Source organism: Aythya ferina, assembly GCF_964211825.1.
Source record: "Aythya ferina genome assembly, contig: HAP1_SCAFFOLD_110, whole genome shotgun sequence".
NCBI classification, from domain to species: domain Eukaryota; kingdom Metazoa; phylum Chordata; class Aves; order Anseriformes; family Anatidae; genus Aythya; species Aythya ferina.
The window spans coordinates 328,768-345,128 of NW_028181409.1; positions in this window are offsets into that span (position 1 = coordinate 328,768).

Here is a 16,361-nt window from a genome sequence, read left to right on the forward strand (position 1 = left end):
CCCAGGCCAGTGCCCACAAGACTCTCCTGGGCCTTGAAAAGCAAGCCTTGTGGGGACGGAGCACCCACAAAGAACGGACTCACACAACAGGACTCCTTGCCAACACTGCCTCACAGACACCTGGGCCTTGAGCGGGTAGCTCACCTTGAGCGAACTCATTTCCTTCCCAGTAGCTGAAATGTGCCCTTTCGGGGGCATTTGGGGGCTACAGCGTGCTGCTGAGAGGGTTGTTGGAGCTCCTGCAGGGCAGTGCTTCCACTAAGGCAAGGCCTTTTCTGCATCTTCTACTGCCCTGCAAGCGAGGATGCTTGGGGCACACAAGAAGCTGGCAGGGGACACAGCTGCAGGGATTGCAGGGATTCCTAAAGTCATAGCCAAATACAAGAAAGACAGGAGGACGTGATGCTTCCGAGAGAAAGGAGCTCGCTTTGGGGTCCAAATCCATCCCTTTTTCAGGAAAGCAAGAGATGCTGTGCATTTCTCTCGTCCCCCTGAGACAGCCACTGGGTGACGATGGTGCCAAGTGTCTGGAAAGAGACCTTGCTTTCTCAGGCCCAGGTGTCCAGCTGCACACCAAGGCCGTCCCTGGCTTCCAGGCGCAGTTGCCAGGCCCAAGGCCGAGCTCCCCTGCGAACCCCCAGCCCAGCAGACCTTGCTCCTGGCATTGTGGAGCAGCCATTTCACGGCAGCCTTTTCTCCTGGCAGTCAGCTTAGCGCCGAAAGCTCTGTCACCGGGACACCCGAGAGCCGTGGCAGCTCAGCAGAGAGTCACTGTCAGCCTTGGAGCTCACAAAGGTGGGTGGCCGCAAGTGCCCTGAGCGTCCAGCTCGCAATGAGGACTGCTGTGGCACTCAAATTGTCACCTGTTTGCTGCGATGCTGGGATACCTGCTCTGGTAGCCTGGCATCAGAGGCCAGGGAAGCCAAGCAGCTGGGATCCTTCTCTGAGGCAGGGGACACTGAGAGTGGAAATGGAAATGGGGCACAAGCCCTCCGCCTCTCAAAGGAACCCCTCAGATGTTTAGGTATAGTAAACTTATGTATATCTGTGTGACTCTAGACCACAACATGTTAGTGTTCTGGTTTGTCCACTGCTTTGTTGTGGGGGCTTTGAGTTGGCCTCTACTCTTTAGGTGAATGCTGACTTCATATCTATGGTGCACTTTATTCTTAAAATGGGAAGTTTCTACCAATTTCCTGTCCAAAGTTCCTCATAAGCCAACTGCAATCATCATTTCAGATGTATCTCCCAACTTACACATTTCCTAATTCTCCTTGATATTTACTCAAGAAATGCATTTTCACAGAGACATCATATTTTTCTCTCAACTGGCATCTGGCTGAGCAGAATGATGTCCTTTAATTCCCTTCCACACAATAGGCAACTTGTTCCTTCTGTCTTCTGAACACTTCCTCCTAAGTTCAATGTGAATACAAGCGGCAGAATTTTGCCTCATGTCTTATATGTGTGGCAGGGCTGCCCTGTCAGGTGTATTTATACTGGAGAAAAAAAAAAAAAGAATAGCCATACATACCATATAACCACTTAACTTTTTCAGTTCTTCTGTTAACAGTGCATGAACATGGGGTTTTGTTGTTTTATTGTTTGTTTTAAACTCCTGACTGCCATATAGCAAACATGACAAAAAAAAAAAAAACAAAAAAACACCCTTTGTTGAGAATCTCTAAGCATGGCTCTACTTTGTATTATCAAATGTCACTTCACCTGAACCATTTCAATCACAAGGGATATCCTTCTGTCAGGCTCGGTAGTACTTCCCAACTTTACGTCACCTGGAAATCTCAAAGCTCATATGTAATTTTTAGTCTTCGGCCACCATATCCGTACTGAACATACCTAAATTTGAAGTCATCTCTGCTCTGAATAGGAGGTTGGGTTTTCAGAGCTCCCTTCCAGCCTACATTTCTCCATGAGTCTTTGCCTCCTTAGCAGCTGCAGTTTCAGAACTGTCTCTGAGAATCACTACAGGTAACCTCTCCTTTGCCGGTAATTCCCTCTTCGAACAGTGTGAACAATTGCAAACTCCCTTGATTCACTTGCAGCCCCAAAGCCCAAATCCATAGATAAGGTATCAGAAGCTCACAGAAAGTGAAATAGATGTAGTTCATCCCCTGTGTAGGGGAACACTGGTCCTACAAAGGCAAGCTACTAAATTCTCTGGAAACAAATTAGCTTTAATAAATTATCTTGTAAATTCCACATTACCCGCTACTTCCCTAGTCTTATCTCTTCTTGCTACAAAACTTTGCCCAGCGTTGATGTCAAACTAACAGGCCTGCACTTGTCTGGATCACTCTTTACATTCTCCTGGACAGAAGTATATTTGTTACTCTCCCATTCTGGGGACTATCCCTCTATCCCTGATTTGCACAGTTGTGATGTATTTTTCCTACTTGAGTTGTTGTTCTGTGTGCCAATGCTGTTAATAGGCTAGGTAGATATCAGCTTGTCATTTTTCACTTGAATCACTGTAGATTTTTATTTCACCTCAGATGATGTTGTGCCTAGTGCCCTACCCTCATTTGCAATGGGAATCCTGTCACTGCCCTTAATATCACATTGTTGTTGCTGTTAGATGCAGGAAATAAGATTTGCAGCATTTGAGACATCATTAACTTTTGATCTATTTTTGCCTCGAGTATGCAACTGTCCTAATTTGTTCTCTTTGTTCCCCCTGGGTTCTGTGGCTTAAGTATCATTTACTATTATTGTTTAATTTCCTATGTGAAGGAGGTTTTGGGTCATTCGTACTTTATTTTTGCAGTTTTTAACCTCTGAAATGTACCTTTTCTCATTGCTTTTTTCCCATCGGAATTTTGAATTTTAACCCTGCCTTCTCTGCACTCCAGTCCCAGAGATGCTTAGTCAGACTCAATGATTCATTTCCTTAGATTTCAAAGTTTGCATTTGTAAGCCTCAAAAATTTCATTCTAAGCCTGGTTTTGTTTTATGTTTTGTTTTATCAGTTTTATGGTATGATAAGCTTTTGCTTCCACTGAAGGGTAGAAGTCATTATGAATAGTGCCAACAAAACAGAAACATAACAATGAAAATGATATTTGAATTCAGAATAGGTATTTAAAAAGTTCACCTTCTCCAGCACAAATGGGGAAAGTAAAATCAATAAATAAATAAATAGAGCAGTCCTAAATCATCAAAACTGGCCAAAGAATTAGAAGAAGCACTATTTTTCCAAGGCTGCAATGTTTTCCATTCATCTCACTGGGCCAGCAGAGCACTAGAGAGCTGGATGCACTGAAGTCCTGGCTCATACCCTAAATGACCTGCAGGAAGATCTTCTTATCTCTGTCCCCCCGTTTCTCCTTTCAATCTCTGTTTTGTCTGTTTGTATCACTAGCTATCAAAGCGCTACTGAGATATGCACGTGCAGCACCCAGCACAACCTTGTTTCAGGCTCCAGTGGGACCTTTAGGCATTACCATCCTATAAACAAGTAACAGTGATAGTGAGCGTAATTACAGTCGTCAAACTATTCCAGCTCCACTTCATTAGCCATGCCCTGAGCTAAATAACATTTTAATCAGTCTGATATGTCACCTGTGGCTTTCTTCACTGTCACTTGCAATCCAGCAAACTCCTTCCTTCATGTTTCTAGATTAGACAGAGGGTTCTTAACTGCAGACATCCACTTCCCTGTTCAGGAAGCAGTGAGACCTTTCATCTTCACCCAGAATTAAGATGATATCCAAGCATCATGAGACACAGCGCGTGTGTCTCCTAGGCCCATCCCATAAGAGCAGGACATTTACCTCACATGAGAAGAAGACTTAATGCAGAGGCAAAGCAAGATACTCGGTGTCAAAGCCATGTCTGGATGATCATTAAAGACAGATCAAAATTACCCAGTACAGGAGGAAAATCTATCATTTGAAGAAGATTATGGTCTCTGATTATTAGTTTCAAAATTAGTTTTTTTCTTTGGATTTCCTCTGAACTTAAACTTAGTTTGGAATGCCTTTGGTTTTGAATAGTTCTGAAATTGTATTACTTCTCCTAAGTAAGTTGATAGTCTGTTCTATTTACGTGAAATTCAAATAATATTGTGAAGGATCTGCCATCACTTTTACTGTGTGCCAGGCCGAGAGCCTTCCTGTACTTAAAGGCAACCTATAGGAAAGCTGGGGAGGGGGTCTTTATCAGGGCCTGGAGTGACAGGACATGGACTAATAGCTTTACACTGAAAAGTTAGATTTCTAATATATGTTAGGAAGAAATTCTTTACTGATAGTACTTCACATCCAGCCACTCCAGCCCCTGGCATGTTCCCTGCAGCCCCTCCAAGCCTGGCACAGGCCCTACAGCTGGCTCCAGGGACGACCCCGTTGCTGTCTCAGGCACCAATACACACAAGGGGAAGGAATGCATGCAGAAGTCATCTCGTTTCGGAAGGGCAGAAAGTCCTCCCAAGAAGGGGAAGGAGCAAGAGGAAGGCGAGGCAGCCTACCCCAAGGTAGGGCCATCCCAGGGCACAGGAGGCTGTTGGAAAGGAGAGCAGAGAGAAAAGCATCAGGAAGCAGGTGATCCCCATCCCTGGGCGAGCTGCGAGCCATGGGACAAGACTGCAGCTGTCCTCCAGGCGAGCACATTGTCAGCTGGCTGCTGCGCTGCTGGGATAGCAGCTGCGGGAGCCTGGCAGCAGAGGGCAGGGAAGCCAAGCAGCTGGGATCCTTCTCTGGGGAAGGGGGCACTGAGAAAGCGCTTGCAAACAGGGCACAAGCCCTCAGCCTCTGGAGGCGGCGCCTGTCAGGCGTGAAGGAAAGGGATCCCTTCTGGGAAGATGCTGTGGGCTTGCTGAGGCTCGAAGAACAGACGGTGCTGGCTGCTACCAGCGTGCTGCAGCAGCGGCAAGACAGAGCCGTGGTGGTTTTCCTCAGCTGGGCAGCTGAGCTCCAGCACAAGCGCTCTCTCCCTGCCCCTCCTCCAACGCCAAGGGGAGAAAAGAGGCTGGCAAGGGCTCAAGGGCTGCCAGAAGGACAGGGAGATCACTCCACAAGGAGCGTCACGGGCAAAGCAGGCTCAGCACAGCCTGTTCCAGTCCAGCCCGGGGCCTGCTCCTGCGGGGGCTCTCCACAGGCCGCGGCCTCCTCCAGGCCACAGCCACCTGCTCCACCGGGGGCTCCTCCACCCGCAGGGGGGCTGCAGCGTGGAGATCTGCTCCACGGGGGACCCATGGGCTGCAGGGGGACAGCCTGCTCCACCAGGGGCACAGCCTGCTCCACCAGGGGCCTCTCCCTGCACAGGCCGCAGGGGAGCTGCTGCTGTGAGCCTGGAGCACCTCCTGCCTCCTGCTGCACGGACCCTGGGGGCTGCACAGAGCTTTCTCACTCCTCCCTGAGCCAGACGCTGCTGGGCAGCAGCTTTTGTTCCCTTTCTTAGATGCAAGATCTTTTAAATTCAGTCCAGCCAAGTAGGAAAAGTAAATGTGGACAGCTGTATCTTGGCAAAGAAGATAGTAGGGAGCAAGGAGGTTCAGCAGTCAAGATGGAAGGTGATGCCATGAGGCTTACAGGCTAGTAATGTTCTAGTGAAACCCAGCCTTCCTAAAGAAACCTGCCTGACTACTTGATGTGAGTAACAGACTCTGTTCAGCTCTTTCCTAACATAGAAACGGTGCTGACTGCTTCTTCAGAGTAACAGAAGTTCGTGATACTACTGAAATAGTTGTGGTTCAGATGTAGATCTGATTTCTCCTAAGCACACTGAATTCACAACTGTTGATCCTCCAGAGGAGGCTTTGCAATTGAACACCTGGAGAATAGGTAAATTTCCCGCTGTTGTTCTCCTCTCCTCTTGTTTTGTTTTGTTTTGTTTTGTTCCTAGTAGCATAGGCTTAAGACTCTGAAGAAACAGGCTGCTTTTTTTCATTTCCAGCACTGGCTGTTCCTCCTGAGCCCCGCCTTCTATTTTTGCAGTCATAGGATATGTGAATGTAAATTCGTGGAGAGAGGTAGAAAACTCTTTCAACTGGTGTTTTTTCGGCTATGTGGGGAGAAGAAATAGAGTGGCTTTGAATATTCTGGCTCTTATTCAGAGCAGCATGTGGAGGGAGACAGATGCGTTTGCTTTTTTAGTGCAATGGCTTCAGAAGCAAGAGGGGAAAAAGCACTTTCTCTGGGAGCTGAAGAAGGTGTCCTAATCACCGGAGAGGTTTCTAAATGGCATATCTTTGCGAGCGTTCCTGTAGTCCGGAGGTTTTTGTTTGTTTGTTTGACGTTGGAAGGTTTTACTCTTAATATTCACGTCCTTCAGCAGAAGTCAGAAATGTGATTTTATTTTGTGCAGTGTCGTGGACCCTCCGAAATCTCCTGGGAACGATGAATACCTCGCCCAGTACCAATGTGATGACGGTGGAGACAAGGAGAAAGCAAGAAGATCAAAAGAACGTGACCTCATTTCAAAAGAAACCGTTTTGTCCGGCAAAGAGTCTTGTGAGCCTGGTGAGAAATTGCGGCATACTTCCTCTCTCGAGTCTGACACTGAATGTAGCTCTAAAAACCTTTCCTCCTCAGCTGTTACAGAGAGATGCCAAGATACAAAGGACAAGACTAAAACCACTGAGAAAGAGCATTACCAAAGCAAGAGGGAACATGCTCCTAGTGAAGAGAAGGAGAGTCAAAAAGCAGGTCCTTCCAGCAAGAGAAGGATAAAGTTGAATACAAAGAATACAAACTTGAGCTCCTGATTGGCTTCATGCTGAACTCTGTGCTGTTCTTGTCCTAATCTTGGTCTCTCCATAGATAATGTGGTTTAAATCCAAATAGAATCGTGCGATGAGGAAGATCTCACTGCAACAAATTCAACATCTAAAATCAAAGTTGACATTTTCCGTGATTTTCTTCCTGAGCAGAAGTGTGCGGTACTCCTTTTATATTAACGTAGAGATTATTTCAAACAGTCTTGAAGTGCTTGATGACTTAACAGTCTGCAGATTTATTATCAAATCAAAAAAACCCCGACTTGGTAGACTATTTTTTTCCCAGTTTTGAATGACCACTAGGAAGAAGGTTATTCCGGCATCAAGAAAGTCATGTGGAATGTAACAAAATTTACTGAACCAGTAAGTAAAACTTATATTTTTCTATTTGTTCCATTGTTTCAACTCTTCTGACCCTTCTGGACGGCATAGATAACAGAGGGGAGATCGTGGTAATCGGAGCTACTAACAGACTGGATTCTATAGATCCTGCTTTACGAAGACCAGGACGCTTTGGCAGACACTTCCTCTTCAACTTGCCAAATAAAGAGGTGAGAACTTAAATTCAACGTTAGTGCTACCATGGCAAAGTCCAACTTTATAGGAAAAAAAAAATAATTGACAACTTGAACAAAAGAGTGATACGTGGAGACACTGCGTTGTTCCATGGAGGACAAATCTGGTACTGGATATATATGGTCAGGATGATACCACCAAGTAGTTAGTTCTATAATCAAACCTTTCATTCCCAAAGTTGTACCTGTTTGCTTAATTATTTAGTCCACTTGGGTGTTTTCATCATGAAGTTGTGTTTTTGGTCTCAATCCTTCACTTATGAATGAATAGGGGACGTGTTTGCATTTGATTGTGCCCCTGCTCGGTGGTAGTAGTTTGAGTCATAATTCTTTTCTTCTTTATAGTAATTGTAGCAATTGGAAGCATTGTGCCAGAAGTGCTTTCTGTGAATTTACTGACTGGAAAGCAAATGTGATGAAGTAATGAGACTGTCCCAATGAAAGCTTGCTAAGTTTTAGAGAAGTTTTTTGGACAGCAAAGAAATGTTTCTGGATAAATTTTTCATTACAGTATTTTCCTCTGGGTCCTTAGGTCTCGTAGTTTGGAAACTTGTTATTGAAGCTATAAATGCCTTTTCTTTCACTGTAGGTTCCTAGAAAAAGTTCAGTATAACAAATAAGAAATATTCAATTTCCTGGTTGACAATGCAGAGTGTATATTAAATAACTGTAAAATACTTGAAAGTTGAGCAAGTAAGAAAAGTGTATTAGTAGATGAGGGGTTTTGAGGGAGGACTGTTTTGTTTTTTGTTGTTTGTTTGTTTGCCTTTTGGTTTGTTTGTTTCTTGTTGGTATTTTTAAGGAAAACTTGGGACAAGCTAAAATGCAATGATTTTGCTTCCAGGCTAGAAAAGAAATTGTCAAGATTCATACTCGTGACTGGACCCCTCAGCCACCGGACATGTTGCTTGATGAACTAGCTGAGAAATGCATTGGTAAGACTGAAACAGAAACGGATTCTTGCTTGTGACCAAGTTGTAAAGAACCTTAGCTTGTACCAGGCAGTACCCATGCTCTTGTGCCTTGTTGCACAACTAGTCAACGAGGCAGCTGGCACGCCTTCATAGCAATCTGTGTGAGATCCTTTCATCTATTTACTCTTTGTTGTCGTTCCTCTTGTTGTCTGAGAACATTAAGTGGTTCTGGGGCATCTTCCTCAAGAGTATAGTTTTTGATGAGGAGTCTGCTTCAGCTGCATAAGTGCAGGATATCAGGCAGTGAGCAACATGAAACATCCTTGCAGAGCGGTAGCACTTTGAATTCCCTGTTATGCTGTTTGGTTTTGGCATTACAAATTCTTTAAATGTTGCATGTTGTAAACCTGGGCCTTGACTGATGTAACGTTTGATTTTTGTTTGTTAGGAGACTGTGGTGCAGATATCAAATCCCTCTGTACTGAAGCTGCGCTGTGCTCTCTACGCCAATGGCCAATGCTATCCTCAGATTTATGCAAGTAGGGAGAAGTTGCTACTAGACGTTAATTCTATTAAAATAAAAGCAAAGGACTTTTTCATGGCTATGAAGAAGGTTGTTCCAGCTTCAAACCGGATCAAGGCTTCACCCGTACAAGCACTATCACCCATTTTCAAGCCACTTTTTCAAAGATCAGTAGAGAATATTTTACAAGTTGTGCAGAAGATCTTCCCGCATGCACAGATTGCACTAAAGGAGGACCGACAGCAAGGTATAACCACAGCATCCACTTCTTTATAATTCTGCTAAAGCAAAAACTTGTGGTTTGTGCAATCAACTTATAGCTTTCAGACATAATGGTGGTAGAATTTTATTATTTGCATGTGCATGTCTTTTTTTTGGGCAAGTCTGGAATACAACACATAGGTTTTATTGTGGATTCGAAACTGAAATGCCAAATGGAAGCTCTGAATGACTCAATACACAGTAAAGGACGATGCGTTCTCTACTGAAGCATCCTGCTTCTGACGGCAGCTAAGATAATTAGCATTTGTAGAGGTTGACTTGAGGTTTGAAGTATAAGGCACCTATTTTTCTTTAAAAAATCAAAACTCAGATCTTTGGAGGGGAAGCATTTCTAGGTCAATGTTTCTAATTCCTTTCTGAAGAATGTCAGGACCAGGATACAAGTATAACTGGTCTAAGCTAAATATTGTTTTAGCTATCATCCTTTTTAACCAGTCTCCTAATTTAAACGTTTGTGGATCGTACTATACACGTGCACATGAGATCAATTAGCATTGATATTTACTAGATGAATGGAATTCTGTGGCCATCACATCCTTTATCCCCATGCTTTCATTGTGGGAACCTCCTCCAGAAAGAAATGGTCTTGTTTGTTTGTTTGTTTGTTTTTTTAGCTATTTAGCAACTGCAGAAATTGTTCGTAATCTCCTTTATTCTAAGGGGGAGAAAAAAATCACCAAGAGTAGCGTACCTTATACATACACATCAGTGGTACTTAGTAGAGCTTTGTAGGGCCTTGTGCCATCTCCTTAGATCTGTGGTGGGCTGAACTCTAGGAAATAGCTTTCAGTGTGTGCTCTCAAATGAAGAAAGGGTTTTGGCACTGATTTAGAAGCTGTATTAATGGAAGAGAAAGAGACAAAGGCTATTCAGGAAAGTTAACAAACCTCTTTTGCCTTTCAGAGCATTTCAATCCTATTTTACAAGATGATATGTTTGACAGTGATGACGATGCATCCTTGGTTTCTGGAGATGAATTAAAAGATGGAATGCCTAACGGACCAGAGAAAAAATGCCTCTGTTTCAGCAGGTAAAGAAAGATAGATCCCTGTTATGTTTAAATTCTCAGGTCTGCTGAGTCTTTGTAAACAGTTCCAGCTGTTAAAAGTGCGAGGGTTGGTAGACGAAGGGGCAACATCAAGTTTGTGTGTTGAAGGGGTGCTTGGTATTCACAAGAAGAAAGGGTGGAGGGACTAAAGTTGTAATGAAGTTGCTCTGAATGACCAAATTGAAAAGCCCAGGCTTCTCTTCGTAAGCCAAAGTGATCCGTAGACTACCAGAACACGTTGACTTAATCCATGGCATTCTTTGAAAGACTCAAGACCACATAAATGTGCAGTCTGTCCTTTTAGCTAAAAATAGCCCAACTTTATGGGTTTGTGTTGCCACCTTTTGCCCTTCTGTTTTCCAGGATTGTTAAACCAGTAGTGAATTATGTAGCAGAAAGAAAACTGAGAAATGGCTTGTTAAAACACCTTGAGAAAAATGTGAATGGTGTCTTTATTTGTTAAGCCACCAAGTTGTGTTAATCTTGTGCTATTTTAGTATGGAAGTCATGCAAGCCCACAGTTGGAAAGTTAGATCATGTTGTCACAGCTGGATCAGTTATTTTTCTCAGTTTCTATTGCTGTGCTGTCCAGAAGATTTTCTGTCCTCTAGAGCAAGGCTAAGTCTCTAGCATCTTTGATTTAAGCCAGCAGAGGTACAGCCTGATTGTAGTGGGGAAACAAATGGTCCTCACCAATTTATTTTTAAATAAAAATAAATTTAAAATAAAGTATATAATAAATATATAATAAATAATAAATTTATAATAAAGTAAAGCAAGATTGCAGGGATATTAATTTGCAGTCTTGGTTTAGTAAAGAATAGGAAACACAAGGGAAGAAGATGAAACAATTGGAATGAGTGAATAACTTAACTGGAAATCTTACATGTATTTAATGTACCGCTGCCATTTGGATTATTTGGGGAGGGAAAAGAAAGTCTATAGGAAAATTACTTGGAACATCTGTGTGTCTATTCAGCACCTCATTTATAAGCTTGTTTTCTTAACTCTTGTTCTAGGAGTGCTTTCTGCGAACCAACATCATGCCAGCCCCGTCTGCTAATAGTAGGAAAAGAAGGGTACGGCCAGGTTTCTTACATGGCACCCGTGGTGTTGCACGCTTTGGAGAAGTTTCCCGTTCACACCCTGGACCTTTCTGTTCTGCTTACAAACGTTGCATCGCCAGAAGAAATCTGCGGACAGGTACCTTTTTTTCTTTTTCTTCTCATCGGATTCACTGACTGTATGTAAAGGATCAATCGAGTTGCAAGTAAGGTGAGCAAAATTCATTGGTAATGGAGGTGGCCTTGTTTTAATGTGCTGGGATGTTTGCTTCTGTCTGAAAATCCCCTTTTCATTTAGACAGCACCACAAACAATCCGGATGTTGTACATGTCCACATTTTCCATACCCAATTTTACAGTGAGGCTGTTGCTAGCAGCTCAGGAAGCTGGGCGGTGTTGCTAATAAACATCTCTTTGTGGAAAGAAATGCTGCTCATGTCACTGGGATCCAGAAAGTAGTTCTCATTGCCTCCTAAGACTGTGTGCTCCCGGTAGATGGCTCTGTATCAGACTGCATGTCGGCTACTTTTTGTAGGCTTCTTCTAAATTATATTAGTAAGGCAACCAAGGTTTGGGGCTTCTGTTTATTTTGTTTTCGCACGGACATACACAACTTGTGCTGTTGCAGTATGTGCACTAAAAGCATTAACATTCAGAAAACACTTCATTTGCACGGTGATGTGGTTTTAACTAGAAAAAATGAACAGATTTGGTGCTTTTACTTTTAGGCAGGAAATCCATTTTCTTGTTTGGCATCACTACCTTAAAATACTTTTACCTTTAGTGGAAACGTTTGAGAGCCATACAAGTAAGGACAGACATGTTACACGACTGAATACTGATGTGTCCCTTAAGCGGGACATTTCCTTTCTTTGTTATGTGATGATTGTGGCTGTGGCCATATAGCTACGGTGTCTAGCCACTGCCTGAATATATCCTTCCCATCTTCTGACTAGAGTTCTCCGAATACTGATAATCTGAAAGGGTGCACAGAGAAATTCCTTATGTGAAAGGATGCTTGCCACTCTGTTCACATAGTTTCATTTCATGGGGCAGTCAGATGGCTATGTAGCTATGTATTAAGAGGTTCTTGTACGTGTTTTAGTTTTCTTACGCAAGCTTTCCTTTTCACTAGCTGATCCGAAATGCTCAGAAGACAACACCAAGCACAATTTATGTCCCAGATATCCATTTATGGTGGGACAACGCTGGACCTGCCTTGAAACTTACTTTTCTAACTCTACTACGTAACATTCCAGCATTTTTGCCAGTTTTGCTGCTTGCTCCGTCTGATGTACGTCACTAGATCTCCCAGAAGAGGTATTTGTCAATACCTTCCTTACTATTTCTTCAGTGTCTTGTAATTTATGAATGCTTTCAGCATCAAAATGCTGTGCTTTCTTAAATGCATGCTGTTATTACTCAGGCACCCTAACAAATCACTTAAAATTTGCTTAGAGAAAAAAATACCGTGAAAGCATCTGCTTAAGGTTTTTTCTGAGTCAAGCAAGTGACTTTCACCCCCTTCTCACACATGCAAATAATAAATTAATACAATAATTCTGGTGGCTACAAAGTGGTTCAGTCAAGAATATGCAGTGCTTGAAATGACAAGAGGAGGTTTTTACTGAAGAGATTTCTTCTGACAGTCTGCCATTCCATGCTATGTTGGGTAAACTGCTAATAATGCAATTTAGTAGAGAATTGAAACACTTTGATTAAAAAAAAATAAGTAAATCAGTTTCTTTCTTCATATAGGCCAAAGCTTTCCAAGCTGGAAAGCTGAGTTCCAATTTCTGCTAAAGTAACTTTGGAATCGAATTCTAGTTGTAGTCCTAAATAAACTGTAGTAAAAGTAGGTGCAGAACTTCATTGACTTCTGAGAGTTTACATTAAGGGAAGGTGCCCAAAACAGGACCACGCTGTTGTCATTCTGATGATTTGGTCTCAGTCACTGGGGGAAGAGAACGGGTCTTACCTAGACGTGTTTATTATCAACTGCTTTGAAAGTGCTTGAGTTCCCACAGAAGTTTTTGTACAGGCTGTAAATTCCTTCTAAAATAAGTAGTGAAATTCCTCACCTACCTTTTATTACTAGAACTTGAAAATGGAGGAAGACGTAGAGGTACTAGCTACTTCAGACACCTTTTGGTAGAGAAATAAAAACTCAGCAAAAAGCCCTCACTTGTCTGCTGAAGCCTTTCTCTTCCCTCTATAGCCGTAAAGGTTCTAAGTAAAGGCTGCAGCAAGGCAAGTAAATACAAAGGAGGCGCTGTTGGATGTGGTGAAAGCCATTACTTTACCAGTGTAGCGTACAATCCCTTCAGCGAGCTTTAATTCTACAGGTGATTCTTAAAGGTGATATTTGAATTTGCCGTGCCAGCCTCTGAAAATGTAGCGTTTTAAGGCCAGGAAGATAACTTTTCTCAGTTTGTGTTCTTCAGGTTATTCTTAATTTGAAAAGGTACTCGTCTTTTTGGAATAGAAGATGAGTTTTTTGTGGCCTTAAATCTGAAATGTCTTTCCTCCTTCTGCTTTAGATCCAAAAATTATTTAATACGGAATTTGGAGAAGTGTGCAATATTGAGTTGCCTGGTAGGGCAGAGAGAGCAGCCTTTTTTTGAGGACCTAATTCTAAATGAAGTGGCTAAGCCTCCCGTAAAGAAAAGAGGTGAGGAGGATATGAGAAGTACATCTAAAACTTTCCTATCGAAGTTACTAGCTCTTAGGGCTTTGCTTTGGTGGTCATTTTCTGTCAGTAATTTGTCGTATGCTTGTATTTGAGTACTGTAAATTGGCTAATTTTTCCTGATGAATTGAAGTTGATTGGACATTGGAAGTTGTGCCTGTAGCACCACCAGCTGAGCCTCAGAAGCCACAAGAGGAAGAAGTAGGGATGCTGGAGGAGGAAGAGGAGGATACCTTGCGTGACCTTAGAATTTTCTTGAGGGACGTTACTCGCAGACTTGCCACTGACAGACGTTTCAGGGAATTTGCAAAGCCCGTTGACCCACAGAAGGTAAAGTAGTGCTGATCCGTGTGTGTCTGTAACTTCTCAGTGTTCGTACTTCTCAGCGTTTTGGGGAAGGTTCAACTTTGTTTTTAGGGCTGCACTGTAAGGATTTTGCAAGAAGCAGAGGCAGTGCTTTTACTTCTGCTGACTCTCAAATGTGTCTTATGGGATTATTCGCTGAAAGCCCTGGTTTCATTCTAAAAAGCCAGTCCAAATGCCAACACAGTTTGCTCGTGAAAAAGCTTTGATATGTAGGCATGTCACAGCACTGCAAAGCACAGAGATCTTTCCTTATAATGACAAACAGTATTTACAGGACTACTTGAGTGAAGTCTGAAGCCCTTTCTTGGACTGTCAGTTCCTGTGGGAACAGGAATAGGAGCAGCAGTTTGTAAAACTAAGTTTTGAGATCCTGTTCTCTGTTTCATCTGGAACTCCTCAATAGGAATCAACCATAAGTGCAGTGTGTTTTCTTTTTCCTCCAATTGGCTGCTTAGATGCCTTTTTCTCCTTAATTTATGAGATAAGCCTAAACTAGGGGCGTATATTTCAAAGACAGATGTAACTTGAATATACCTGCGGATCAGCAAAGTCCTCTTGATGTGGGCCTCCACTGGCTTTTCTTCCCCTTTTCTCCTAGGTTCTTGAGCTGTGAAAAATCTAGACAGATACATATGTCCTCATCTGAACTGGTCATTAGGCTCCTCTTCTGGTCTGAGGGAAGAAATGAGCACCTCATGGCCCAGTTATCTCATTCTAAAGTAGATGCCTGCAATAGGTACTTCACAGGTGCAATTCATGCACCTTTTCCTCAATGTCGACAACAAAGAGAATGCCGGATGGCTTGCTCAGCTTTCACTGTTGTGATTTTCTGAAGCAAAGTGAAATGAATCTCCCACCCTCAGTGTTTCTTCTCTACCATGCATGTGCTTCTGACGTCCCTACTTCTTGTTGTCCTCTCGTGGCCGCTCTAATGAAAAAATGAAAAAGCCCTTCCATTTTTGAGAAGCAAACTGGTTAATGTCAGCATCTTCTGATGCATCGCAAATGTTCAGAGTTTTTAGGAAGTCGTTTATTTAAAGTCTTCAGAATAATTTTGGTAGACAGTGTGCAAGGTTAAGAAAACCTCTGAATGCTTGTATTTGATCTGCAGGTACCTGACTATGCCACAAGGATTAAAGAGCCGATGGATCTTTCAACAGTTCTGACTCAAATTGACTCGCGCCAGTACCTCGCTGCCGGAGACTAGCTGAAGGACATCGATCTAATCTGTAACAATGCCTTAGAGTACTACCCGGATCAAAGATCTACAGGTGAGGATGTGCTTTTTAGCCCTAGTTTAAAAAATCTGTCAAACATATAGATGGATAAATGCTGTGTGCGGACAATAGACTTCGGATGGATTAGCTGATTTTGGACGTCCAGACTGTAAATATTTTATCATTTTGCTACTTGGGCATGGAATTGTGATATAAGTGTTCCCAAGGAACTAGTGCTTTTGTTTTAATTAACTTCGATGTTGTTATGCTGAAAATATTCACTGAGAGAACCTTTCGGAACCAACCTATGAAGAAAGCAATTTTCTTCTGTGATCAAAACAGTTTCATTGGTTGGTAGACAACATTCAGTTAAAGTGTGTAAAATTTCAGATCGTCACAGCGCCTATGTTTTGCAAGACACTGCATATTCAATGGTGAGGAACGAACTGGATACAGAGTTTAGACGACTTTGTGAACAAATTAAAGAATCTCGTGAGAAAAGAGGTACGTGCTTTAACGCTAAGGATTTGAAGACTTGTCTCTGCATTTGTAACTGAAAATGCATGACGAAGATCTTTGGTATCTATTCTTTCTTGCAAGGTCGCACCTCTGCAGCGTGTGCTCCATGCGACAACTCCAAGTCACCACAGCAGAACCCTGCTACTGAAGACGAGAAACCAGATGAAGAGAGTAATGAAAATGAGGAGATGCCAGCGGCACCTGTAGATGCCAGTACACCCATTTCTAATGGCAAGTTGCATTTTATTCAGCTGCTCTTGTCATTCATACCTTCTCTGTTCTTGAGGCGCAACAGGTGTCTCTGATGCCTGGCTCTTTATGGCAGAGGTAGTTTGTTTTCAAATTGACTTCCAAATGGGAGAGAGAAATCCAGAGGTCATTCATTCAATATAGCGATGAATTAAAGTTCAAAGAAAGTTGGTTCATTT